This window comes from Salmo salar, chromosome ssa14 (assembly GCF_905237065.1).
Source record: "Salmo salar chromosome ssa14, Ssal_v3.1, whole genome shotgun sequence".
Classification (NCBI taxonomy): Eukaryota; Metazoa; Chordata; class Actinopteri; order Salmoniformes; family Salmonidae; genus Salmo; species Salmo salar.
Genome location: NC_059455.1, coordinates 11,170,053 through 11,195,899, shown reverse-complemented (window position 1 = coordinate 11,195,899; position 25,847 = coordinate 11,170,053). Strand labels below are relative to the sequence as shown.

General features: G+C 40.7%; 19 non-coding genes across 19 annotated transcripts; all 19 read left to right on the top strand.

Annotated features, from left to right (window-relative positions):
• The first annotated feature begins 142 nt into the window (after nt 1-142).
• trnav-aac (transfer RNA valine (anticodon AAC)) lies at nt 143-215 on the top strand. Its single transcript has one exon. It is a non-coding gene; the product is annotated as a tRNA-Val (tRNA).
• Nucleotides 216-1,073: 858 nt separating this feature from the next.
• On the top strand, nt 1,074-1,146 carry trnav-cac (transfer RNA valine (anticodon CAC)). Its single transcript has one exon. It is a non-coding gene; the product is annotated as a tRNA-Val (tRNA).
• A 1,835-nt stretch (nt 1,147-2,981) lies between these two features.
• On the top strand, nt 2,982-3,054 carry trnav-aac (transfer RNA valine (anticodon AAC)). The gene has a single exon. It is a non-coding gene; the product is annotated as a tRNA-Val (tRNA).
• Nucleotides 3,055-3,907: 853 nt separating this feature from the next.
• Nucleotides 3,908-3,980, top strand: trnav-cac (transfer RNA valine (anticodon CAC)). Its single transcript has one exon. It is a non-coding gene; the product is annotated as a tRNA-Val (tRNA).
• A 1,828-nt stretch (nt 3,981-5,808) lies between these two features.
• On the top strand, nt 5,809-5,881 carry trnav-aac (transfer RNA valine (anticodon AAC)). Its single transcript has one exon. It is a non-coding gene; the product is annotated as a tRNA-Val (tRNA).
• Nucleotides 5,882-6,757: 876 nt separating this feature from the next.
• Nucleotides 6,758-6,830, top strand: trnav-cac (transfer RNA valine (anticodon CAC)). Its single transcript has one exon. It is a non-coding gene; the product is annotated as a tRNA-Val (tRNA).
• A 1,833-nt stretch (nt 6,831-8,663) lies between these two features.
• On the top strand, nt 8,664-8,736 carry trnav-aac (transfer RNA valine (anticodon AAC)). Its single transcript has one exon. It is a non-coding gene; the product is annotated as a tRNA-Val (tRNA).
• An 853-nt stretch (nt 8,737-9,589) lies between these two features.
• On the top strand, nt 9,590-9,662 carry trnav-cac (transfer RNA valine (anticodon CAC)). The gene has a single exon. It is a non-coding gene; the product is annotated as a tRNA-Val (tRNA).
• Nucleotides 9,663-11,497: 1,835 nt separating this feature from the next.
• On the top strand, nt 11,498-11,570 carry trnav-aac (transfer RNA valine (anticodon AAC)). The gene has a single exon. It is a non-coding gene; the product is annotated as a tRNA-Val (tRNA).
• Nucleotides 11,571-12,424: 854 nt separating this feature from the next.
• On the top strand, nt 12,425-12,497 carry trnav-cac (transfer RNA valine (anticodon CAC)). The gene has a single exon. It is a non-coding gene; the product is annotated as a tRNA-Val (tRNA).
• Nucleotides 12,498-14,335: 1,838 nt separating this feature from the next.
• Nucleotides 14,336-14,408, top strand: trnav-aac (transfer RNA valine (anticodon AAC)). The gene has a single exon. It is a non-coding gene; the product is annotated as a tRNA-Val (tRNA).
• Nucleotides 14,409-15,264: 856 nt separating this feature from the next.
• Nucleotides 15,265-15,337, top strand: trnav-cac (transfer RNA valine (anticodon CAC)). The gene has a single exon. It is a non-coding gene; the product is annotated as a tRNA-Val (tRNA).
• A 1,835-nt stretch (nt 15,338-17,172) lies between these two features.
• On the top strand, nt 17,173-17,245 carry trnav-aac (transfer RNA valine (anticodon AAC)). Its single transcript has one exon. It is a non-coding gene; the product is annotated as a tRNA-Val (tRNA).
• Nucleotides 17,246-18,098: 853 nt separating this feature from the next.
• trnav-cac (transfer RNA valine (anticodon CAC)) lies at nt 18,099-18,171 on the top strand. Its single transcript has one exon. It is a non-coding gene; the product is annotated as a tRNA-Val (tRNA).
• A 1,835-nt stretch (nt 18,172-20,006) lies between these two features.
• On the top strand, nt 20,007-20,079 carry trnav-aac (transfer RNA valine (anticodon AAC)). Its single transcript has one exon. It is a non-coding gene; the product is annotated as a tRNA-Val (tRNA).
• Nucleotides 20,080-20,933: 854 nt separating this feature from the next.
• Nucleotides 20,934-21,006, top strand: trnav-cac (transfer RNA valine (anticodon CAC)). Its single transcript has one exon. It is a non-coding gene; the product is annotated as a tRNA-Val (tRNA).
• A 1,831-nt stretch (nt 21,007-22,837) lies between these two features.
• trnav-aac (transfer RNA valine (anticodon AAC)) lies at nt 22,838-22,910 on the top strand. The gene has a single exon. It is a non-coding gene; the product is annotated as a tRNA-Val (tRNA).
• An 855-nt stretch (nt 22,911-23,765) lies between these two features.
• trnav-cac (transfer RNA valine (anticodon CAC)) lies at nt 23,766-23,838 on the top strand. The gene has a single exon. It is a non-coding gene; the product is annotated as a tRNA-Val (tRNA).
• A 1,836-nt stretch (nt 23,839-25,674) lies between these two features.
• trnav-aac (transfer RNA valine (anticodon AAC)) lies at nt 25,675-25,747 on the top strand. Its single transcript has one exon. It is a non-coding gene; the product is annotated as a tRNA-Val (tRNA).
• The last annotated feature ends 100 nt before the right edge of the window (nt 25,748-25,847 follow it).

Sequence of the window (25,847 nt, the reverse complement as noted above, 5' to 3'; positions counted from 1 at the left end):
ACGATAATTCCCGGGATCTCAAGCCTTATTGCTTAGTTAATGGACAAAGTCATTTCTGACTTCATTTGGTTCTGAGAGCGATAAATGCCCCACCCACCCACCCACCCAGCCAAAGTCACACCCTTAGTATCCTACTCACGCAGTTTCCGTAGTGTAGCGGTTATCACGTTCGCCTAACACGCGAAAGGTCCCCGGTTCGAGACCGGGCGGAAACACATTTTAACAAATTAGATAGTAATCCTATTCACTTAGGGCTCGATCCCAATTTAGGAATTCATGCTTTTCCTACGCACTTCTCAGTATTTGCTATTCAGACTTACCCTTTTAAGTCGCGTAACGCACTCTGCTGGGGTGGCTAGCTTGGGCGCTCTGAATAAATTCCTGCTACGTGTGGTCTGAGTTCCATAATGATTCAAATAGGCTACATGTCCCAAATTATTGCAATACTTTAGCTTAATATGATTCACTAATGCTAGCAACCCTCAGGAACAATTCACAAGGATGTGACAGATTAAAGAAAGGTCAACGGAATGAAAGTATGCCAAAATAAATGTATGTGGCTGTTACTGACAGTGGCTCCCGATAGTGGCTAATATTTAACATGATACAAATTGTCAAATAAAACTGGGGAAAGCCCCACAGTGGAGGTGTCATAATACCCATAAAACCTAGCGGTCAAACAGGGAAATGGTTCCAACCATTTTTCCACCATTCATTTTTCCCATATGGGATTTTAGAAACACTTAAAATAATACATTTGTAGTTCTTTATGATAGCCACATTAGCAGTTAATTAGCATTTGGGATTTTATAAAAGTCACCTTGTCCTAGAGAGAATTACACGGTTACCATGCCAGGGTAAGCCAACAAGAAACACAGGCCTTTTTTAACTGTTTTTAAAATCCCCTGTGGGGAATATGAATGGTGGAAAAACGATTGGAACCATTTCCCTGTTCGACCGCTAGTTCTTATGGGTATTATGACTCCTACTGTGGTACTCTATTTGGGATATTATGGGCGGTAGACTTGTGGGCATTCCTAACATTTTCCATGACTTCCACTCTTTTTCTTGCAGTTTCCGTAGTGTAGTGGTTATCACGTTCGCCTCACACGCGAAAGGTCCCCGGTTCGAAACCGGGCGGAAACAAATTTTAACAAAACAGATAGTGATGACAGAAACAGGGTCATAACTGAAAAAAACGAAACAAATACATAGGCCTGCAGAATACATGAATAGACCAGTCTTAGACATGTCTTTCATTAACCAGAGGCAGATAGTGATAACTGAAAAAAAACGAAACAAATACATAGGCCTGCAGAATACATGAATAGACCAGTCTTAGACATGTCTTTCAATAACCAGAGGCAATGCAATGTTATAAAACAGGTTGTTTGGATCCTGGATGCTAATTGGTTAATAGCAGGGAGTTGAAGCACCACCATCCCAGCATTCTGCGGGTAGTGCCTGTTAGCGGTTCCATTAGATTTATAAATGCGCATCCACTGTCCCACGGCCCAGCCAGTCAATTTATAAACTTCATCTCCCCTGGAAAAATGTGTCTAGACCAATGGTATTCAAACCTTTTCAGCAGGGACACCATTTTTTCCTCCAGAATTTCTGGGGTCCCCATTTTTTGCAATCATTTCTTGTGATCCCACCCCAAATACAACTTTAAAATCGGTACGTTACATTTTTTTTACATCAACAAATAACCTTCAATTACCCAATCAAATACTTTTTTTCTAATTAACTTTCTCAAAAACGTTTCTATATTGTCTCGTACAATAATCTGTACTCATAATTTTTTGTTCCTAAATAATGAATATATATATCCCCACTGCAGTCCCCCCGACCCCGACTTTAAATATCACTGGTCTAGACAATATTTCCCAATGCCCCTAGGCTAGCATATGGTTTGAAACAGTTGAGGTTTGTCTAAACCTTGCTGTCTGCCTCTCCAACCTGTGGATCAATGTTGCCGTTTTTTTGGTGACCTCCACCGTGCGATGTGTATGAATGTGACCAGAATGACAGCTTCTCTGAGCCAGGCAAATTCATTTATCAGGGTCATTATAATGGATATATCCAAAGAAATGGCAATATAATCCTAGGTAAAACAAACAAAAGTGCAGACAGTTTTCTGTCATTTCAGCTGCTTGATGTAATTGTGTGATAGATTTAGTTGGCTGGCTAGCAAAGGAAAAGTAGCTAGCCTGCATAGCTACAGTGCATTCGGAAAGTATTCAGACCCCTTACTTTTTTCCACATTTTGTTACGTTACAGCCTTATTCTGAAAACGGATTAAGTCAAATAAAATCTATCTACACACAATACCCCATAATGACAAAGCGATAACATATCATTTTTAATTCATAAAAAAGATTTAAAAAATACCTTATTTACATACGTTTTCAGACCCTTTGCTATGAGTCTGGAAATTGAGCTCAGGTCCATCCTGTTTCCATTGATCATCCTTGAGATGTTTCTACAACTTGATTGGAGTCCACCTGTGGTAAATTCAATGGATTGGTCATGATTTGAAAAGGCACACACCTGTCTGTCTATATAAGGTTCCACAGTTGACAGTGCATGTCAGAGCATAAACTAAGCCATGAGGTGGAAGGAATTGTCCCTAGAGCTCCGAGAGAGGATTGTGTCGAGGCACAGACGTGGGGAAGGGTACCGATACATTTCTGCAGCATTGAAGGTACCCAAGAACACAGTGGCTTCCATCATTCTTAAAAGGAAGAAGTTTGGAACCACCAAGACTCTTCCAAGAGCCGGCTGCTCAGCCAAACCATCCCTACGGTGAATCAGCCCTTATTCAGGAGTTATTCACACGATAATTCCCGGGATCTCAAGCCTTATTGCTTAGTTAATGGACTAAGTCATTTCTGACTTCATTTGGTTCTGAGAGCGATAAATGCCCCACCCACCCACCCACCCAGCCAAAGTCACACCCTTAGTATCCTACTCACGCAGTTTCCGTAGTGTAGCGGTTATCACGTTCGCCTAACACGCGAAAGGTCCCCGGTTCGAGACCGGGCGGAAACACATTTTAACAAATTAGACAGTAAGCCTATTCACTTAGGGCTCGATCCCAATTTAGGAATTCATGCTTTTCCTACGCACTTCTCAGTATTTGCTATTCAGACTTACCCTTTTAAGTCGCGTAACGCACTCTGCTGGGGTGGCTAGCTTGGGCGCTCTGAATAAATTCCTGCTACGTGTGGTCTGAGTTCCATAATGATTCAAATAGGCTACATGTCCCAAATTATTGCAATACTTTAGCTTAATATGATTCACTAATGCTAGCAACCCTCAGGAACAATTCACAAGGATGTGACAGATTAAAGAAAGGTCAACGGAATGAAAGTATGCCAAAATAAATGTATGTGGCTGTTACTGACAGTGGCTCCCGATAGTGGCTAATATTTAACATGATACAAATTGTCAAATAAAACTGGGGAAAGCCCCACAGTGGAGGTGTCATAATACCCATAAAACCTAGCGGTCAAACAGGGAAATGGTTCCAACCATTTTTCCACCATTCATTTTTCCCATATGGGATTTTAGAAACACTTAAAATAATACATTTGTAGTTCTTTATGATAGCCACATTAGCAGTTAATTAGCATTTGTTATAAAAGTCACCTTGTCCTAGAGAGAATTACACGGTTACCATGCCAGGGTAAGCCAACAAGAAACACAGGCCTTTTTGAATTGTTTTTAAAATCCCCTGTGGGGAATATGAATGGTGGAAAAACGATTGGAACCATTTCCCTGTTCGACCGCTAGTTCTTATGGGTATTATGACTCCTACTGTGGTACTCTATTTGGGATATTATGGGCGGTAGACTTGTGGGCATTCCTAACATTTTCCATGACTTCCACTCTCTTTCTTGCAGTTTCTGTAGTGTAGTGGTTATCACGTTCGCCTCACACGCGAAAGGTCCCCGGTTCGAAACCGGGCGGAAACAAATTTTAACAAAACAGATAGTGATGACAGAAACAGGGTCATAACTGAAAAAACGAAACAAATACATAGGCCTGCAGAATACATGAATAGACCAGTCTTAGACATGTCTTTCATTAACCAGAGGCAGATAGTGATAACTGAAAAAAACGAAACAAATACATAGGCCTGCAGAATACATGAATAGACCAGTCTTAGACATGTCTTTCAATAACCAGAGGCAATGCAATGTTATAAAACAGGTTGTTTGGATCCTGGATGCTAATTGGTTAATAGCAGGGAGTTGAAGCACCACCATCCCAGCATTCTGCAGGTAGTGCCTGTTAGCGGTTCCATTAGATTTATAAATGCGCATCCACTGTCCCACGGCCCAGCCAGTCAATTTATAAACTTCATCTCCCCTGGAAAAATGTGTCTAGACCAATGGTATTCAAACCTTTTCAGCAGGGACACCATTTTTTCCTCCAGAATTTCTGGGGTCCCCATTTTTTTGCAATCATTTCTTGTGATCCCACCCCAAATACAACTTTAAAATCGGTACGTTACATTTTTTTTTACATCAACAAATAACCTTCAATTACCCAATCAAATACTTTTTTTCTAATTAACTTTCTCAAAAACGTTTCTATATTGTCTCGTACAATAATCTGTACTCGTAATTTTTTGTTCCTAAATAATGAATATATATATCCCCACTGCAGTCCCCCCGACCCCGACTTTAAATATCACTGGTCTAGACAATATTTCCCAATGCCCCTAGGCTAGCATATGGTTTGAAACAGTTGAGGTTTGTCTAAACCTTGCTGTCTGCCTCTCCAACCTGTGGATCAATGTTGCCGTTTTTTTGATGACCTCCACCGTGCGATGTGTATGAATGTGACCAGAATGACAGCTTCTCTGAGCCAGGCAAATTCATTTATCAGGTTCATTATAATGGATATATCCAAAGAAATGGCAATATAATCCTAGGTAAAACAAACAAAAGTGCAGACAGTTTTCTGTCATTTCAGCTGCTTGATGTGATTGTGTGATAGATTTAGTTGGCTGGCTAGCAAAGGAAAAGTAGCTAGCCTGCATAGCTACAGTGCATTCGGAAAGTATTCAGACCCCTTACTTTTTTCCACATTTTGTTACGTTACAGCCTTATTCTGAAAACGGATTAAGTCAAATAAAATCTATCTACACACAATACCCCATAATGACAAAGCGATAACATATCATTTTTAATTCATAAAAAAAGATTTAAAAAATACCTTATTTACATACGTTTTCAGACCCTTTGCTATGAGGCTGGAAATTGAGCTCAGGTCCATCCTGTTTCCATTGATCATCCTTGAGATGTTTCTACAACTTGATTGGAGTCCACCTGTGGTAAATTCAATGGATTGGTCATGATTTGAAAAGGCACACACCTGTCTGTCTATATAAGGTTCCACAGTTGACAGTGCATGTCAGAGCATAAACTAAGCCATGAGGTGGAAGGAATTGTCCCTAGAGCTCCGAGACAGGATTGTGTCGAGGCACAGACGTGGGGAAGGGTACCGATACATTTCTGCAGCATTGAAGGTACCCAAGAACACAGTGGCTTCCATCATTCTTAAAAGGAAGAAGTTTGGAACCACCAAGACTCTTCCAAGAGCCGGCTGCTCAGCCAAACCATCCCTACGGTGAATCAGCCCTTATTCAGGAGTTATTCACACGATAATTCCCGGGATCTCAAGCCTTATTGCTTAGTTAATGGACTAAGTCATTTCTGACTTCATTTGGTTCTGAGAGCGATAAATGCCCCACCCACCCAGCCAAAGTCACACCCTTAGTATCATTCTAACGCAGTTTCCGTAGTGTAGCGGTTATCACGTTCGCCTAACACGCGAAAGGTCCCCGGTTCGAGACCGGGCGGAAACACATTTTAACAAATTAGACAGTAAGCCTATTCACTTAGGGCTCAATCCCAATTTAGGAATTCATGCTTTTCCTACGCACTTCTCAGTATTTGCTATTCAGACTTACCCTTTTAAGTCGCATAACGCACTCTGCTGGGGTGGCTAGCTTGGGCGCTCTGAATAAATTCCTGCTACGTGTGGTCTGAGTTCCATAATGATTCAAATAGGCTACATGTCCCAAATTATTGCAATACTTTAGCTTAATATGATTCACTAATGCTAGCAACCCTCAGGAACAATTCACAAGGATGTGACAGATTAAAGAAAGGTCAACGGAATGAAAGTATGCCGAAATAAATGTATGTGGCTGTTACTGACAGTGGCTCCCGATAGTGGCTAATATTTAACATGATACAAATTGTCAAATAAAACTGGGGAAAGCCCCACAGTGGAGGTGTCATAATACCCATAAAACCTAGCGGTCAAACAGGGAAATGGTTCCAACCATTTTTCCACCATTCATTTTTCCCATATGGGATTTTAGAAACACTTAAAATAATACATTTGTAGTTCTTTATGATAGCCACATTAGCAGTTAATTAGCATTTATTTGGGGGTAAATACAGGATTTTTTATAAAAGTCACCTTGTCCTAGAGAGAATTACACGGTTACCATGCCAGGGTAAGCCAACAAGAAACACAGGCCTTTTGTAATTGTTTTTAAAATCCCCTGTGGGGAATATGAACGGTGGAAAAACGATTGGAACCATTTCCCTGTTCGACCGCTAGTTCTTATGGGTATTATGACTCCTACTGTGGTACTCTATTTGGGATATTATGGGCGGTAGACTTGTGGGCATTCCTAACATTTTCCATGACTTCCACTCTTTTTCTTGTAGTTTCCGTAGTGTAGTGGTTATCACGTTCGCCTCACACGCGAAAGGTCCCCGGTTCGAAACCGGGCGGAAACAAATTTTAACAAAACAGATAGTGATGACAGAAACAGGGTCATAACTGAAAAAACGAAACAAATACATAGGCCTGCAGAATACATGAATAGACCAGTCTTAGACATGTCTTTCATTAACCAGAGGCAGATAGTGATAACTGAAAAAAACGAAACAAATACATAGGCCTGCAGAATACATGAATAGACCAGTCTTAGACATGTCTTTCAATAACCAGAGGCAATGCAATGTTATAAAACAGGTTGTTTGGATCCTGGATGCTAATTGGTTAATAGCAGGGAGTTGAAGCACCACCATCCCAGCATTCTGCGGGTAGTGCCTGTTAGCGGTTCCATTAGATTTATAAATGCGCATCCACTGTCCCACGGCCCAGCCAGTCAATTTATAAACTTCATCTCCCCTGGAAAAATGTGTCTAGACCAATGGTATTCAAACCTTTTCAGCAGGGACACCATTTTTTCCTCCAGAATTTCTGGGGTCCCCATTTTTTTGCAATCATTTCTTGTGATCCCACCCCAAATACAACTTTAAAATCGGTACGTTACATTTTTTTTACATCAACAAATAACCTTCAATTACCCAATCAAATACTTTTTTCTAATTAACTTTCTCAAAAACATTTCTATATTGTCTCGTACAATAATCTGTACTCATAATTTTTTGTTCCTAAATAATAAATATATATATCCCCACTGCAGTCCCCCCGACCCCGACTTTAAATATCACTGGTCTAGACAATATTTCCCAATGCCCCTAGGCTAGCATATGGTTTGAAACAGTTGAGGTTTGTCTAAACCTTGCTGTCTGCCTCTCCAACCTGTGGATCAATGTTGCCGTTTTTTTGATGACCTCCACCGTGCGATGTGTATGAATGTGACCAGAATGACAGCTTCTCTGAGCCAGGCAAATTCATTTATCAGGGTCATTATAATGGATATATCCAAAGAAATGGCAATATAATCCTAGGTAAAACAAACAAAAGTGCAGACAGTTTTCTGTCATTTCAGCTGCTTGATGTGATTGTGTGATAGATTTAGTTGGCTGGCTAGCAAAGGAAAAGTAGCTAGCCTGCATAGCTACAGTGCATTCGGAAAGTATTCAGACCCCTTACTTTTTTCCACATTTTGTTACGTTACAGCCTTATTCTGAAAACGGATTAAGTCAAATAAAATCTATCTACACACAATACCCCATAATGACAAAGCGATAACATATCATTTTTAATTCATAAAAAAGATTTAAAAAATACCTTATTTACATACGTTTTCAGACCCTTTGCTATGAGTCTGGAAATTGAGCTCAGGTCCATCCTGTTTCCATTGATCATCCTTGAGATGTTTCTACAACTTGATTGGAGTCCACCTGTGGTAAATTCAATGGATTGGTCATGATTTGAAAAGGCACACACCTGTCTGTCTATATAAGGTTCCACAGTTGACAGTGCATGTCAGAGCATAAACTAAGCCATGAGGTGGAAGGAATTGTCCCTAGAGCTCCGAGACAGGATTGTGTCGAGGCACAGACGTGGGGAAGGGTACCGATACATTTCTGCAGCATTGAAGGTACCCAAGAACACAGTGGCTTCCATCATTCTTAAAAGGAAGAAGTTTGGAACCACCAAGACTCTTCCAAGAGCCGGCTGCTCAGCCAAACCATCCCTACGGTGAATCAGCCCTTATTCAGGAGTTATTCACACGATAATTCCCGGGATCTCAAGCCTTATTGCTTAGTTAATGGACTAAGTCATTTCTGACTTCATTTGGTTCTGAGAGCGATAAATGCCCCACCCACCCACCCACCCAGCCAAAGTCACACCCTTAGTATCCTACTCACGCAGTTTCCGTAGTGTAGCGGTTATCACGTTCGCCTAACACGCGAAAGGTCCCCGGTTCGAGACCGGGCGGAAACACATTTTAACAAATTAGACAGTACGCCTATTCACTTAGGGCTCGATCCCAATTTAGGAATTCATGCTTTTCCTACGCACTTCTCAGTATTTGCTATTCAGACTTACCCTTTTAAGTCGCGTAACGCACTCTGCTGGGGTGGCTAGCTTGGGCGCTCTGAATAAATTCCTGCTACGTGTGGTCTGAGTTCCATAATGATTCAAATAGGCTACATGTCCCAAATTATTGCAATACTTTAGCTTAATATGATTCACTAATGCTAGCAACCCTCAGGAACAATTCACAAGGATGTGACAGATTAAAGAAAGGTCAACGGAATGAAAGTATGCCAAAATAAATGTATGTGGCTGTTACTGACAGTGGCTCCCGATAGTGGCTAATATTTAACATGATACAAATTGTCAAATAAAACTGGGGAAAGCCCCACAGTGGAGGTGTCATAATACCCATAAAACCTAGCGGTCAAACAGGGAAATGGTTCCAACCATTTTTCCACCATTCATTTTTCCCATATGGGATTTTAGAAACACTTAAAATAATACATTTGTAGTTCTTTATGATAGCCACATTAGCAGTTAATTAGCATTTTTTATAAAAGTCACCTTGTCCTAGAGAGAATTACACGGTTACCATGCCAGGGTAAGCCAACAAGAAACACAGGCCTTTTTTAACTGTTTTTAAAATCCCCTGTGGGGAATATGAATGGTGGAAAAACGATTGGAACCATTTCCCTGTTCGACCGCTAGTTCTTATGGGTATTATGACTCCTACTGTGGTACTCTATTTGGGATATTATGGGCGGTAGACTTGTGGGCATTCCTAACATTTTCCATGACTTCCACTCTTTTTCTTGCAGTTTCTGTAGTGTAGTGGTTATCACGTTCGCCTCACACGCGAAAGGTCCCCGGTTCGAAACCGGGCGGAAACAAATTTTAACAAAACAGATAGTGATGACAGAAACAGGGTCATAACTGAAAAAACGAAACAAATACATAGGCCTGCAGAATACATGAATAGACCAGTCTTAGACATGTCTTTCATTAACCAGAGGCAGATAGTGATAACTGAAAAAAACGAAACAAATACATAGGCCTGCAGAATACATGAATAGACCAGTCTTAGACATGTCTTTCAATAACCAGAGGCAATGCAATGTTATAAAACAGGTTGTTTGGATCCTGGATGCTAATTGGTTAATAGCAGGGAGTTGAAGCACCACCATCCCAGCATTCTGCAGGTAGTGCCTGTTAGCGGTTCCATTAGATTTATAAATGCGCATCCACTGTCCCACGGCCCAGCCAGTCAATTTATAAACTTCATCTCCCCTGGAAAAATGTGTCTAGACCAATGGTATTCAAACCTTTTCAGCAGGGACACCATTTTTTCCTCCAGAATTTCTGGGGTCCCCATTTTTTTGCAATCATTTCTTGTGATCCCACCCCAAATACAACTTTAAAATCGGTACGTTACATTTTTTTTTACATCAACAAATAACCTTCAATTACCCAATCAAATACTTTTTTTCTAATTAACTTTCTCAAAAACGTTTCTATATTGTCTCGTACAATAATCTGTACTCATAATTTTTTGTTCCTAAATAATGAATATATATATCCCCACTGCAGTCCCCCCGACCCCGACTTTAAATATCACTGGTCTAGACAATATTTCCCAATGCCCCTAGGCTAGCATATGGTTTGAAACAGTTGAGGTTTGTCTAAACCTTGCTGTCTGCCTCTCCAACCTGTGGATCAATGTTGCCGTTTTTTTGATGACCTCCACCGTGCGATGTGTATGAATGTGACCAGAATGACAGCTTCTCTGAGCCAGGCAAATTCATTTATCAGGGTCATTATAATGGATATATCCAAAGAAATGGCAATATAATCCTAGGTAAAACAAACAAAAGTGCAGACAGTTTTCTGTCATTTCAGCTGCTTGATGTGATTGTGTGATAGATTTAGTTGGCTGGCTAGCAAAGGAAAAGTAGCTAGCCTGCATAGCTACAGTGCATTCGGAAAGTATTCAGACCCCTTACTTTTTTCCACATTTTGTTACGTTACAGCCTTATTCTGAAAACGGATTAAGTCAAATAAAATCTATCTACACACAATACCCCATAATGACAAAGCGATAACATATCATTTTTAATTCATAAAAAAGATTTAAAAAATACCTTATTTACATACGTTTTCAGACCCTTTGCTATGAGTCTGGAAATTGAGCTCAGGTCCATCCTGTTTCCATTGATCATCCTTGAGATGTTTCTACAACTTGATTGGAGTCCACCTGTGGTAAATTCAATGGATTGGTCATGATTTGAAAAGGCACACACCTGTCTGTCTATATAAGGTTCCACAGTTGACAGTGCATGTCAGAGCATAAACTAAGCCATGAGGTGGAAGGAATTGTCCCTAGAGCTCCGAGACAGGATTGTGTCGAGGCACAGACGTGGGGAAGGGTACCGATACATTTCTGCAGCATTGAAGGTACCCAAGAACACAGTGGCTTCCATCATTCTTAAAAGGAAGAAGTTTGGAACCACCAAGACTCTTCCAAGAGCCGGCTGCTCAGCCAAACCATCCCTACGGTGAATCAGCCCTTATTCAGGAGTTATTCACACGATAATTCCCGGGATCTCAAGCCTTATTGCTTAGTTAATGGACTAAGTCATTTCTGACTTCATTTGGTTCTGAGAGCGATAAATGCCCCACCCACCCACCCACCCAGCCAAAGTCACACCCTTAGTATCCTACTCACGCAGTTTCCGTAGTGTAGCGGTTATCACGTTCGCCTAACACGCGAAAGGTCCCCGGTTCGAGACCGGGCGGAAACACATTTTAACAAATTAGATAGTACACCTATTCACTTAGGGCTCGATCCCAATTTAGGAATTCATGCTTTTCCTACGCACTTCTCAGTATTTGCTATTCAGACTTACCCTTTTAAGTCGCGTAACGCACTCTGCTGGGGTGGCTAGCTTGGGCGCTCTGAATAAATTCCTGCTACGTGTGGTCTGAGTTCCATAATGATTCAAATAGGCTACATGTCCCAAATTATTGCAATACTTTAGCTTAATATGATTCACTAATGCTAGCAACCCTCAGGAACAATTCACAAGGATGTGACAGATTAAAGAAAGGTCAACGGAATGAAAGTATGCCAAAATAAATGTATGTGGCTGTTACTGACAGTGGCTCCCGATAGTGGCTAATATTTAACATGATACAAATTGTCAAATAAAACTGGGGAAAGCCCCACAGTGGAGGTGTCATAATACCCATAAAACCTAGCGGTCAAACAGGGAAATGGTTCCAACCATTTTTCCACCATTCATTTTTCCCATATGGGATTTTAGAAACACTTAAAATAATACATTTGTAGTTCTTTATGATAGCCACATTAGCAGTTAATTAGCATTTTTTTATAAAAGTCACCTTGTCCTAGAGAGAATTACACGGTTACCATGCCAGGGTAAGCCAACAAGAAACACAGGCCTTTTGTAATTGTTTTTAAAATCCCCTGTGGGGAATATGAACGGTGGAAAAACGATTGGAACCATTTCCCTGTTCGACCGCTAGTTCTTATGGGTATTATGACTCCTACTGTGGTACTCTATTTGGGATATTATGGGCGGTAGACTTGTGGGCATTCCTAACATTTTCCATGACTTCCACTCTTTTTCTTGCAGTTTCTGTAGTGTAGTGGTTATCACGTTCGCCTCACACGCGAAAGGTCCCCGGTTCGAAACCGGGCGGAAACAAATTTTAACAAAACAGATAGTGATGACAGAAACAGGGTCATAACTGAAAAAAACGAAACAAATACATAGGCCTACAGAATACATGAATAGACCAGTCTTAGACATGTCTTTCATTAACCAGAGGCAGATAGTGATAACTGAAAAAAAACGAAACAAATACATAGGCCTGCAGAATACATGAATAGACCAGTCTTAGACATGTCTTTCAATAACCAGAGGCAATGCAATGTTATAAAACAGGTTGTTTGGATCCTGGATGCTAATTGGTTAATAGCAGGGAGTTGAAGCACCACCATCCCAGCATTCTGCAGGTAGTGCCTGTTAGCGGTTCCATTAGATTTATAAATGCGCATCCACTGTCCCACGGCCCAGCCAGTCAATTTATAAACTTCATCTCCCCTGGAAAAATGTGTCTAGACCAATGGTATTCAAACCTTTTCAGCAGGGACACCATTTTTTCCTCCAGAATTTCTGGGGTCCCCATTTTTTTGCAATCATTTCTTGTGATCCCACCCCAAATACAACTTTAAAATCGGTACGTTACATTTTTTTTTACATCAACAAATAACCTTCAATTACCCAATCAAATACTTTTTTTCTAATTAACTTTCTCAAAAACGTTTCTATATTGTCTCGTACAATAATCTGTACTCATAATTTTTTGTTCCTAAATAATGAATATATATATCCCCACTGCAGTCCCCCCGACCCCGACTTTAAATATCACTGGTCTAGACAATATTTCCCAATGCCCCTAGGCTAGCATATGGTTTGAAACAGTTGAGGTTTGTCTAAACCTTGCTGTCTGCCTCTCCAACCTGTGGATCAATGTTGCCGTTTTTTTGATGACCTCCACCGTGCGATGTGTATGAATGTGACCAGAATGACAGCTTCTCTGAGCCAGGCAAATTCATTTATCAGGGTCATTATAATGGATATATCCAAAGAAATGGCAATATAATCCTAGGTAAAACAAACAAAAGTGCAGACAGTTTTCTGTCATTTCAGCTGCTTGATGTGATTGTGTGATAGATTTAGTTGGCTGGCTAGCAAAGGAAAAGTAGCTAGCCTGCATAGCTACAGTGCATTCGGAAAGTATTCAGACCCCTTACTTTTTTCCACATTTTGTTACGTTACAGCCTTATTCTGAAAACGGATTAAGTCAAATAAAATCTATCTACACACAATACCCCATAATGACAAAGCGATAACATATCATTTTTAATTCATAAAAAAAGATTTAAAAAATACCTTATTTACATACGTTTTCAGACCCTTTGCTATGAGTCTGGAAATTGAGCTCAGGTCCATCCTGTTTCCATTGATCATCCTTGAGATGTTTCTACAACTTGATTGGAGTCCACCTGTGGTAAATTCAATGGATTGGTCATGATTTGAAAAGGCACACACCTGTCTGTCTATATAAGGTTCCACAGTTGACAGTGCATGTCAGAGCATAAACTAAGCCATGAGGTGGAAGGAATTGTCCCTAGAGCTCCGAGAGAGGATTGTGTCGAGGCACAGACGTGGGGAAGGGTACCGATACATTTCTGCAGCATTGAAGGTACCCAAGAACACAGTGGCTTCCATCATTCTTAAAAGGAAGAAGTTTGGAACCACCAAGACTCTTCCAAGAGCCGGCTGCTCAGCCAAACCATCCCTACGGTGAATCAGCCCTTATTCAGGAGTTATTCACACGATAATTCCCGGGATCTCAAGCCTTATTGCTTAGTTAATGGACTAAGTCATTTCTGACTTCATTTGGTTCTGAGAGCGATAAATGCCCCACCCACCCACCCACCCAGCCAAAGTCACACCCTTAGTATCCTACTCATGCAGTTTCCGTAGTGTAGTGGTTATCACGTTCGCCTAACACGCGAAAGGTCCCCGGTTCGAGACCGGGCGGAAACACATTTTAACAAATTAGATAGTAAGCCTATTCACTTAGGGCTCGATCCCAATTTAGGAATTCATGCTTTTCCTACGCACTTCTCAGTATTTGCTATTCAGACTTACCCTTTTAAGTCGCGTAACGCACTCTGCTGGGGTGGCTAGCTTGGGCGCTCTGAATAAATTCCTGCTACGTGTGGTCTGAGTTCCATAATGATTCAAATAGGCTACATGTCCCAAATTATTGCAATACTTTAGCTTAATATGATTCACTAATGCTAGCAACCCTCAGGAACAATTCACAAGGATGTGACAGATTAAAGAAAGGTCAACGGAATGAAAGTATGCCAAAATAAATGTATGTGGCTGTTACTGACAGTGGCTCCCGATAGTGGCTAATATTTAACATGATACAAATTGTCAAATAAAACTGGGGAAAGCCCCACAGTGGAGGTGTCATAATACCCATAAAACCTAGCGGTCAAACAGGGAAATGGTTCCAACCATTTTTCCACCATTCATTTTTCCCATATGGGATTTTAGAAACACTTAAAATAATACATTTGTAGTTCTTTATGATAGCCACATTAGCAGTTAATTAGCATTTGGGTTTATAAAAGTCACCTTGTCCTAGAGAGAATTACACGGTTACCATGCCAGGGTAAGCCAACAAGAAACACAGGCCTTTTGTAATTGTTTTTAAAATCCCCTGTGGGGAATATGAATGGTGGAAAAACGATTGGAACCATTTCCCTGTTCGACCGCTAGTTCTTATGGGTATTATGACTCCTACTGTGGTACTCTATTTGGGATATTATGGGCGGTAGACTTGTGGGCATTCCTAACATTTTCCATGACTTCCACTCTTTTTCTTGCAGTTTCTGTAGTGTAGTGGTTATCACGTTCGCCTCACACGCGAAAGGTCCCCGGTTCGAAACCGGGCGGAAACAAATTTTAACAAAACAGATAGTGATGACAGAAACAGGGTCATAACTGAAAAAAACGAAACAAATACATAGGCCTGCAGAATACATGAATAGACCAGTCTTAGACATGTCTTTCATTAACCAGAGGCAGATAGTGATAACTGAAAAAAACGAAACAAATACATAGGCCTGCAGAATACATGAATAGACCAGTCTTAGACATGTCTTTCAATAACCAGAGGCAATGCAATGTTATAAAACAGGTTGTTTGGATCCTGGATGCTAATTGGTTAATAGCAGGGAGTTGAAGCACCACCATCCCAGCATTCTGCAGGTAGTGCCTGTTAGCGGTTCCATTAGATTTATAAATGCGCATCCACTGTCCCACGGCCCAGCCAGTCAATTTATAAACTTCATCTCCCCTGGAAAAATGTGTCTAGACCAATGGTATTCAAACCTTTTCAGCAGGGACACCATTTTTTCCTCCAGAATTTCTGGGGTCCCCATTTTTTTGCAATCATTTCTTGTGATCCCACCCCAAATACAACTTTAAAATCGGTACGTTACATTTTTTTTACATCAACAAATAACCTTCAATTACCCAATCAAATACTTTTTTTCTAATTAACTTTCTCAAAAACGTTTCTATATTGTCTCGTACAATAATCTGTACTCATAATTTTTTGTTCCTAAATAATAAATATATATATCCCCACTGCAGTCCCCCCGACCCCGACTTTAAATATCACTGGTCTAGACAATATTTCCCAATGCCCCTAGGCTAGCATATGGTTTGAAACAGTTGAGGTTTGTCTAAACCTTGCTGTCTGCCTCTCCAACCTGTGGATCAATGTTGCCGTTTTTTTGATGACCTCCACCGTGCGATGTGTATGAATGTGACCAGAATGACAGCTTCTCTGAGCCAGGCAAATTAATTTATCAGGGTCATTATAATGGATATATCCAAAGAAATGGCAATATAATCCTAGGTAAAACAAACAAAAGTGCAGACAGTTTTCTGTCATTTCAGCTGCTTGATGTGATTGTGTGATAGATTTAGTTGGCTGGCTAGCAAAGGAAAAGTAGCTAGCCTGCATAGCTACAGTGCATTCGGAAAGTATTCAGACCCCTTACTTTTTTCCACATTTTGTTACGTTACAGCCTTATTCTGAAAACGGATTAAGTCAAATAAAATCTATCTACACACAATACCCCATAATGACAAAGCGATAACATATCATTTTTAATTCATAAAAAAGATTTAAAAAATACCTTATTTACATACGTTTTCAGACCCTTTGCTATGAGTCTGGAAATTGAGCTCAGGTCCATCCTGTTTCCATTGATCATCCTTGAGATGTTTCTACAACTTGATTGGAGTCCACCTGTGGTAAATTCAATGGATTGGTCATGATTTGAAAAGGCACACACCTGTCTGTCTATATAAGGTTCCACAGTTGACAGTGCATGTCAGAGCATAAACTAAGCCATGAGGTGGAAGGAATTGTCCCTAGAGCTCCGAGACAGGATTGTGTCGAGGCACAGACGTGGGGAAGGGTACCGATACATTTCTGCAGCATTGAAGGTACCCAAGAACACAGTGGCTTCCATCATTCTTAAAAGGAAGAAGTTTGGAACCACCAAGACTCTTCCAAGAGCCGGCTGCTCAGCCAAACCATCCCTACGGTGAATCAGCCCTTATTCAGGAGTTATTCACACGATAATTCCCGGGATCTCAAGCCTTATTGCTTAGTTAATGGACTAAGTCATTTCTGACTTCATTTGGTTCTGAGAGCGATAAATGCCCCACCCACCCACCCACCCAGCCAAAGTCACACCCTTAGTATCCTACTCATGCAGTTTCCGTAGTGTAGCGGTTATCACCTTCGCCTAACACGCGAAAGGTCCCCGGTTCGAGACTGGGCGGAAACACATTTTAACAAATTAGATAGTAAGCCTATTCACTTAGGGCTCGATCCCAATTTAGGAATTCATGCTTTTCCTACGCACTTCTCAGTATTTGCTATTCAGACTTACCCTTTTAAGTCGCGTAACGCACTCTGCTGGGGTGGCTAGCTTGGGCGCTCTGAATAAATTCCTGCTACGTGTGGTCTGAGTTCCATAATGATTCAAATAGGCTACATGTCCCAAATTATTGCAATACTTTAGCTTAATATGATTCACTAATGCTAGCAACCCTCAGGAACAATTCACAAGGATGTGACAGATTAAAGAAAGGTCAACGGAATGAAAGTATGCCAAAATAAATGTATGTGGCTGTTACTGACAGTGGCTCCCGATAGTGGCTAATATTTAACATGATACAAATTGTCAAATAAAACTGGGGAAAGCCCCACAGTGGAGGTGTCATAATACCCATAAAACCTAGCGGTCAAACAGGGAAATGGTTCCAACCATTTTTCCACCATTCATTTTTCCCATATGGGATTTTAGAAACACTTAAAATAATACATTTGTAGTTCTTTATGATAGCCACATTAGCAGTTAATTAGCATTTTTTATAAAAGTCACCTTGTCCTAGAGAGAATTACACGGTTACCATGCCAGGGTAAGCCAACAAGAAACACAGGCCTTTTGTAATTGTTTTTAAAATCCCCTGTGGGGAATATGAACGCTGGAAAAACGATTGGAACCATTTCCCTGTTCGACCGCTAGTTCTTATGGGTATTATGACTCCTACTGTGGTACTCTATTTGGGATATTATGGGCGGTAGACTTGTGGGCATTCCTAACATTTTCCATGACTTCCACTCTTTTTCTTGCAGTTTCTGTAGTGTAGTGGTTATCACGTTCGCCTCACACGCAAAAGGTCCCCGGTTCGAAACCGGGCGGAAACAAATTTTAACAAAACAGATAGTGATGACAGAAACAGGGTCATAACTGAAAAAAACGAAACAAATACATAGGCCTACAGAATACATGAATAGACCAGTCTTAGACATTTCTTTCATTAACCAGAGGCAGATAGTGATAACTGAAAAAAACGAAACAAATACATAGGCCTACAGAATACATGAATAGACCAGTCTTAGACATGTCTTTCAATAACCAGAGGCAATGCAATGTTATAAAACAGGTTGTTTGGATCCTGGATGCTAATTGGTTAATAGCAGGGAGTTGAAGCACCACCATCCCAGCATTCTGCAGGTAGTGCCTGTTAGCGGTTCCATTAGATTTATAAATGCGCATCCACTGTCCCACGGCCCAGCCAGTCAATTTATAAACTTCATCTCCCCTGGAAAAATGTGTCTAGACCAATGGTATTCAAACCTTTTCAGCAGGGACACCATTTTTTCCTCCAGAATTTCTGGGGTCCCCATTTTTTTGCAATCATTTCTTGTGATCCCACCCCAAATACAACTTTAAAATCGGTACGTTACATTTTTTTTACATCAACAAATAACCTTCAATTACCCAATCAAATACTTTTTTTCTAATTAACTTTCTCAAAAACGTTTCTATATTGTCTCGTACAATAATCTGTACTCATAATTTTTTGTTCCTAAATAATGAATATATATATCCCCACTGCAGTCCCCCCGACCCCGACTTTAAATATCACTGGTCTAGACAATATTTCCCAATGCCCCTAGGCTAGCATATGGTTTGAAACAGTTGAGGTTTGTCTAAACCTTGCTGTCTGCCTCTCCAACCTGTGGATCAATGTTGCCGTTTTTTTGATGACCTCCACCGTGCGATGTGTATGAATGTGACCAGAATGACAGCTTCTCTGAGCCAGGCAAATTCATTTATCAGGGTCATTATAATGGATATATCCAAAGAAATGGCAATATAATCCTAGGTAAAACAAACAAAAGTGCAGACAGTTTTCTGTCATTTCAGCTGCTTGATGTGATTGTGTGATAGATTTAGTTGGCTGGCTAGCAAAGGAAAAGTAGCTAGCCTGCATAGCTACAGTGCATTCGGAAAGTATTCAGACCCCTTACTTTTTTCCACATTTTGTTACGTTACAGCCTTATTCTGAAAACGGATTAAGTCAAATAAAATCTATCTACACACAATACCCCATAATGACAAAGCGATAACATATCATTTTTAATTCATAAAAAAGATTTAAAAAATACCTTATTTACATACGTTTTCAGACCCTTTGCTATGAGTCTGGAAATTGAGCTCAGGTCCATCCTGTTTCCATTGATCATCCTTGAGATGTTTCTACAACTTGATTGGAGTCCACCTGTGGTAAATTCAATGGATTGGTCATGATTTGAAAAGGCACACACCTGTCTGTCTATATAAGGTTCCACAGTTGACAGTGCATGTCAGAGCATAAACTAAGCCATGAGGTGGAAGGAATTGTCCCTAGAGCTCCGAGACAGGATTGTGTCGAGGCACAGACGTGGGGAAGGGTACCGATACATTTCTGCAGCATTGAAGGTACCCAAGAACACAGTGGCTTCCATCATTCTTAAAAGGAAGAAGTTTGGAACCACCAAGACTCTTCCAAGAGCCGGCTGCTCAGCCAAACCATCCCTACGGTGAATCAGCCCTTATTCAGGAGTTATTCACACGATAATTCCCGGGATCTCAAGCCTTATTGCTTAGTTAATGGACTAAGTCATTTCTGACTTCATTTGGTTCTGAGAGCGATAAATGCCCCACCCACCCACCCACCCAGCCAAAGTCACACCCTTAGTATCCTACTCACGCAGTTTCCGTAGTGTAGCGGTTATCACGTTCGCCTAACACGCGAAAGGTCCCCGGTTCGAGACCGGGCGGAAACACATTTTAACAAATTAGATAGTACACCTATTCACTTAGGGCTCGATCCCAATTTAGGAATTCATGCTTTTCCTACGCACTTCTCAGTATTTGCTATTCAGACTTACCCTTTTAAGTCGCGTAACGCACTCTGCTGGGGTGGCTAGCTTGGGCGCTCTGAATAAATTCCTGCTACGTGTGGTCTGAGTTCCATAATGATTCAAATAGGCTACATGTCCCAAATTATTGCAATACTTTAGCTTAATATGATTCACTAATGCTAGCAACCCTCAGGAACAATTCACAAGGATGTGACAGATTAAAGAAAGGTCAACGGAATGAAAGTATGCCAAAATAAATGTATGTGGCTGTTACTGACAGTGGCTCCCGATAGTGGCTAATATTTAACATGATACAAATTGTCAAATAAAACTGGGGAAAGCCCCACAGTGGAGGTGTCATAATACCCATAAAACCTAGCGGTCAAACAGGGAAATGGTTCCAACCATTTTTCCACCATTCATTTTTCCCATATGGGATTTTAGAAACACTTAAAATAATACATTTGTAGTTCTTTATGATAGCCACATTAGCAGTTAATTAGCATTTTTTTATAAAAGTCACCTTGTCCTAGAGAGAATTACACGGTTACCATGCCAGGGTAAGCCAACAAGAAACACAGGCCTTTTTTAACTGTTTTTAAAATCCCCTGTGGGGAATATGAATGGTGGAAAAACGATTGGAACCATTTCCCTGTTCGACCGCTAGTTCTTATGGGTATTATGACTCCTACTGTGGTACTCTATTTGGGATATTATGGGCGGTAGACTTGTGGGCATTCCTAACATTTTCCATGACTTCCACTCTTTTTCTTGTAGTTTCTGTAGTGTAGTGGTTATCACGTTCGCCTCACACGCGAAAGGTCCCCGGTTCGAAACCGGGCGGAAACAAATTTTAACAAAACAGATAGTGATGACAGAAACAGGGTCATAACTGAAAAAAACGAAACAAATACATAGGCCTGCAGAATACATGAATAGACCAGTCTTAGACATGTCTTTCATTAACCAGAGGCAGATAGTGATAACTGAAAAAAACGAAACAAATACATAGGCCTGCAGAATACATGAATAGACCAGTCTTAGACATGTCTTTCAATAACCAGAGGCAATGCAATGTTATAAAACAGGTTGTTTGGATCCTGGATGCTAATTGGTTAATAGCAGGGAGTTGAAGCACCACCATCCCAGCATTCTGCAGGTAGTGCCTGTTAGCGGTTCCATTAGATTTATAAATGCGCATCCACTGTCCCACGGCCCAGCCAGTCAATTTATAAACTTCATCTCCCCTGGAAAAATGTGTCTAGACCAATGGTATTCAAACCTTTTCAGCAGGGACACCATTTTTTCCTCCAGAATTTCTGGGGTCCCCATTTTTTGCAATCATTTCTTGTGATCCCACCCCAAATACAACTTTAAAATCGGTACGTTACATTTTTTTTTACATCAACAAATAACCTTCAATTACCCAATCAAATACTTTTTTTCTAATTAACTTTCTCAAAAACGTTTCTATATTGTCTCGTACAATAATCTGTACTCATAATTTTTTGTTCCTAAATAATGAATATATATATCCCCACTGCAGTCCCCCCGACCCCGACTTTAAATATCACTGGTCTAGACAATATTTCCCAATGCCCCTAGGCTAGCATATGGTTTGAAACAGTTGAGGTTTGTCTAAACCTTGCTGTCTGCCTCTCCAACCTGTGGATCAATGTTGCCGTTTTTTTGATGACCTCCACCGTGCGATGTGTATGAATGTGACCAGAATGACAGCTTCTCTGAGCCAGGCAAATTCATTTATCAGGTTCATTATAATGGATATATCCAAAGAAATGGCAATATAATCCTAGGTAAAACAAACAAAAGTGCAGACAGTTTTCTGTCATTTCAGCTGCTTGATGTGATTGTGTGATAGATTTAGTTGGCTGGCTAGCAAAGGAAAAGTAGCTAGCCTGCATAGCTACAGTGCATTCGGAAAGTATTCAGACCCCTTACTTTTTTCCACATTTTGTTACGTTACAGCCTTATTCTGAAAACGGATTAAGTCAAATAAAATCTATCTACACACAATACCCCATAATGACAAAGCGATAACATATCATTTTTAATTCATAAAAAAGATTTAAAAAATACCTTATTTACATACGTTTTCAGACCCTTTGCTATGAGTCTGGAAATTGAGCTCAGGTCCATCCTGTTTCCATTGATCATCCTTGAGATGTTTCTACAACTTGATTGGAGTCCACCTGTGGTAAATTCAATGGATTGGTCATGATTTGAAAAGGCACACACCTGTCTGTCTATATAAGGTTCCACAGTTGACAGTGCATGTCAGAGCATAAACTAAGCCATGAGGTGGAAGGAATTGTCCCTAGAGCTCCGAGACAGGATTGTGTCGAGGCACAGACGTGGGGAAGGGTACCGATACATTTCTGCAGCATTGAAGGTACCCAAGAACACAGTGGCTTCCATCATTCTTAAAAGGAAGAAGTTTGGAACCACCAAGACTCTTCCAAGAGCCGGCTGCTCAGCCAAACCATCCCTACGGTGAATCAGCCCTTATTCAGGAGTTATTCACACGATAATTCCCGGGATCTCAAGCCTTATTGCTTAGTTAATGGACTAAGTCATTTCTGACTTCATTTGGTTCTGAGAGCGATAAATGCCCCACCCACCCACCCAGCCAAAGTCACACCCTTAGTATCCTACTCATGCAGTTTCCGTAGTGTAGCGGTTATCACGTTCGCCTAACACGCGAAAGGTCCCCGGTTCGAGACCGGGCGGAAACACATTTTAACAAATTAGATAGTACGCCTATTCACTTAGGGCTCGATCCCAATTTAGGAATTCATGCTTTTCCTACGCACTTCTCAGTATTTGCTATTCAGACTTACCCTTTTAAGTCGCGTAACGCACTCTGCTGGGGTGGCTAGCTTGGGCGCTCTGAATAAATTCCTGCTACGTGTGGTCTGAGTTCCATAATGATTCAAATAGGCTACATGTCCCAAATTATTGCAATACTTTAGCTTAATATGATTCACTAATGCTAGCAACCCTCAGGAACAATTCACAAGGATGTGACAGATTAAAGAAAGGTCAACGGAATGAAAGTATGCCAAAATAAATGTATGTGGCTGTTACTGACAGTGGCTCCCGATAGTGGCTAATATTTAACATGATACAAATTGTCAAATAAAACTGGGGAAAGCCCCACAGTGGAGGTGTCATAATACCCATAAAACCTAGCGGTCAAACAGGGAAATGGTTCCAACCATTTTTCCACCATTCATTTTTCCCATATGGGATTTTAGAAACACTTAAAATAATACATTTGTAGTTCTTTATGATAGCCACATTAGCAGTTAATTAGCATTTGGTTTATAAAAGTCACCTTGTCCGAGAGAGAATTACACGGTTACCATGCCAGGGTAAGCCAACAAGAAACACAGGCCTTTTTTAACTGTTTTTAAAATCCCCTGTGGGGAATATGAATGGTGGAAAAACGATTGGAACCATTTCCCTGTTCGACCGCTAGTTCTTATGGGTATTATGACTCCTACTGTGGTACTCTATTTGGGATATTATGGGCGGTAGACTTGTGGGCATTCCTAACATTTTCCATGACTTCCACTCTTTTTCTTGTAGTTTCTGTAGTGTAGTGGTTATCACGTTCGCCTCACACGCGAAAGGTCCCCGGTTCGAAACCGGGCGGAAACAAATTTTAACAAAACAGATAGTGATGACAGAAACAGGGTCATAACTGAAAAAAACGAAACAAATACATAGGCCTGCAGAATACATGAATAGACCAGTCTTAGACATGTCTTTCATTAACCAGAGGCAGATAGTGATAACTGAAAAAAACGAAACAAATACATAGGCCTGCAGAATACATGAATAGACCAGTCTTAGACATGTCTTTCAATAACCAGAGGCAATGCAATGTTATAAAACAGGTTGTTTGGATCCTGGATGCTAATTGGTTAATAGCAGGGAGTTGAAGCACCACCATCCCAGCATTCTGCAGGTAGTGCCTGTTAGCGGTTCCATTAGATTTATAAATGCGCATCCACTGTTCCACGGCCCAGCCAGTCAATTTATAAACTTCATCTCCCCTGGAAAAATGTGTCTAGACCAATGGTATTCAAACCTTTTCAGCAGGGACACCATTTTTTCCTCCAGAATTTCTGGGGTCCCCATTTTTTTGCAATCATTTCTTGTGATCCCACCCCAAATACAACTTTAAAATCGGTACGTTACATTTTTTTTTACATCAACAAATAACCTTCAATTACCCAATCAAATACTTTTTTTCTAATTAACTTTCTCAAAAACGTTTCTATATTGTCTCGTACAATAATCTGTACTCATAATTTTTTGTTCCTAAATAATGAATATATATATCCCCACTGCAGTCCCCCCGACCCCGACTTTAAATATCACTGGTCTAGACAATATTTCCCAATGCCCCTAGGCTAGCATATGGTTTGAAACAGTTGAGGTTTGTCTAAACCTTGCTGTCTGCCTCTCCAACCTGTGGATCAATGTTGCCGTTTTTTTGATGACCTCCACCGTGCGATGTGTATGAATGTGACCAGAATGACAGCTTCTCTGAGCCAGGCAAATTCATTTATCAGGGTCATTATAATGGATATATCCAAAGAAATGGCAATATAATCCTAGGTAAAACAAACAAAAGTGCAGACAGTTTTCTGTCATTTCAGCTGCTTGATGTGATTGTGTGATAGATTTAGTTGGCTGGCTAGCAAAGGAAAAGTAGCTAGCCTGCATAGCTACAGTGCATTCGGAAAGTATTCAGACCCCTTACTTTTTTCCACATTTTGTTACGTTACAGCCTTATTCTGAAAACGGATTAAGTCAAATAAAATCTATCTACACACAATACCCCATAATGACAAAGCGATAACATATCATTTTTAATTCATAAAAAAGATTTAAAAAATACCTTATTTACATACGTTTTCAGACCCTTTGCTATGAGTCTGGAAATTGAGCTCAGGTCCATCCTGTTTCCATTGATCATCCTTGAGATGTTTCTACAACTTGATTGGAGTCCACCTGTGGTAAATTCAATGGATTGGTCATGATTTGAAAAGGCACACACCTGTCTGTCTATATAAGGTTCCACAGTTGACAGTGCATGTCAGAGCATAAACTAAGCCATGAGGTGGAAGGAATTGTCCCTAGAGCTCCGAGACAGGATTGTGTCGAGGCACAGACGTGGGGAAGGGTACCGATACATTTCTGCAGCATTGAAGGTACCCAAGAACACAGTGGCTTCCATCATTCTTAAAAGGAAGAAGTTTGGAACCACCAAGACTCTTCCAAGAGCCGGCTGCTCAGCCAAACCATCCCTACGGTGAATCAGCCCTTATTCAGGAGTTATTCACACGATAATTCCCGGGATCTCAAGCCTTATTGCTTAGTTAATGGACTAAGTCATTTCTGACTTCATTTGGTTCTGAGAGCGATAAATGCCCCACCCACCCACCCACCCAGCCAAAGTCACACCCTTAGTATCCTACTCATGCAGTTTCCGTAGTGTAGCGGTTATCACGTTCGCCTAACACGCGAAAGGTCCCCGGTTCGAGACCGGGCGGAAACACATTTTAACAAATTAGATAGTACACCTATTCACTTAGGGCTCGATCCCAATTTAGGAATTCATGCTTTTCCTACGCACTTCTCAGTATTTGCTATTCAGA